Source organism: Sinocyclocheilus grahami, unplaced genomic scaffold (genome assembly GCF_001515645.1).
Source record: "Sinocyclocheilus grahami isolate Dianchi unplaced genomic scaffold, SAMN03320097.WGS_v1.1 scaffold4134.1, whole genome shotgun sequence".
NCBI classification, from domain to species: domain Eukaryota; kingdom Metazoa; phylum Chordata; class Actinopteri; order Cypriniformes; family Cyprinidae; genus Sinocyclocheilus; species Sinocyclocheilus grahami.
Genome location: NW_015509130.1, coordinates 5132 through 6942, shown reverse-complemented (window position 1 = coordinate 6942; position 1811 = coordinate 5132). Strand labels below are relative to the sequence as shown.

Genomic DNA, 1811 nt, shown 5'->3' with positions numbered 1-1811 from the left:
TCTCAGGTTTTGGCCCAGTGAGGAGGGCATGGCCTGGGGCAGCGGGCGCTGTGGGTGCATCTCACTCCACCTTTCCACGGTCGACTGGAGAGCGCGAGCGATACTCGAAGGGAGGAACTGGAGGAGAGTGGGCCAGGTCCTTGTTTGCCGCTGCGCGTTGTGGGTCTCCACTTTTTCCTTCAACCGTAACGTCTCTTCTAATTAAACACTGGAGCGAACTGACTCCTGCGTGTTGTGGGATACACGGACCTAGTGCCCGCTGTAAAATGTGTTTTATTCAGCTCTGGAAAATGCCAGCAAACCATTCACCTCCTATTACACAATGGCCTCACCACATCTCTCATCTACCTATTGTTCATCTCCAATTCCACTACTGTGCAGTGAAAGGTCCTGAATGGCTGTCAAAATATTCCCACACAGTGCACAAACAAATACAGACTTTGTCATTTCTTCTGTAATAATGTGACAAGTGTCACAATGAACGATTTGTGGGATTAATCTTAAAGAAGAACAATTACAGCAGTAAGATTCAGAGATTTGACATATGTGGGGCCATGAACCCCTTGAGAAATAGATTTATGCTTATTAATAGTATGTGTATATATATATTAACTGATCTAGATAAGAGCCGCTCAAAAAAAAAAAAAAAAAGGTAATAAGCAATAGGTGAAATGAAACGCACCAAGAAAGGTGAATGATATATGTATTTATATATGTAACATATAATTTGATACAGGTGTAAACATTTATATGTTTTCCCCAAAGAACAACAACATAAAAATAATTATTAAAATAATCAAAAACATGTATTTAAAAAAAAGAAAGAAGCAACATCTATAGAAGCAAAGAAGAAAAAAAAGCCTTTGGTTTAGAAAATAGCAAACAACCAACCACAACAAAAAAAGTCACCGTTACCACAACAACAGGAAGTGTTTCCATGCAACAAAAGGCTGCTGTGAAATATGAAAATGAGCAAACAGTTCAGTGGCGAGTCAGAGTTGTAAAAGCCAGACTATTCCAGACCAGCATATGCATGCATCCACGCACACACAGACTCATAAAAAAATCTTTCTTTCAACTCCATTATCAGTTAGTGACCAGATCCACGGTGCTATCAGCACATAAAGAGTCTGACGTCAAATGATTAAAAAACCCATTCAAATGCATTCATTTGAATTACAACAGGCTAAAATTCACATAAGCATGAAGGCTGGACACATACAGTTGCGGCTGGGATCCATCTGGATTTATAACGTGGAATGAATGTTGACCGCTGACTCAAAATCCACAATTGACATCAATTAAAAAGACTAAAAATAAAACATTTGCCCATTTCAGATTCATAAAGCATCCAGATAAGGGTCTTTGTACATCTGACTAAGCAAATCCTCATCATTTAGATAGATTTGTGTGATAAAACATTTTTTTTGCGTTGTCTTCAGGAGAGCCTGTCAAATCTTACACCTTTATGTTTTTTTTCACCCAGTACAATCCTGCGAGTTTGCAAATTCCCAACGGATTCATTTGACACAGATCCACACAGTGAATGACTGGTTTTAGACAGCTATTAGCATAGGCAAAGCTTATTTACATGTTCTCTTGCAGGGCATCTAATGTCGGTTTCTAAATGACAGATAAAAGAAGGTGTTTATTCACACATGTAAGTTTAATTAAGCAACATAACGCTATACTAACAGTTTTCATTTAACCCACAGACCAGCACTAAACTAAGCACAGTAAAAACAGCATAGTAGAATTAACTAGCGCGGAAGAAAACGAAGACTGCTTTCCCAAGACTCGCTAAACTTGTG

General features: G+C 38.8%; 1 protein-coding gene across 1 annotated transcript in view; it reads right to left on the bottom strand.

Annotated features, from left to right (window-relative positions):
- LOC107576673 (uncharacterized) overlaps window positions 1-1811 on the bottom strand; it is a 9898-nt gene that overhangs the window by 7353 nt on the left and 734 nt on the right. The window lies entirely within an intron of this gene.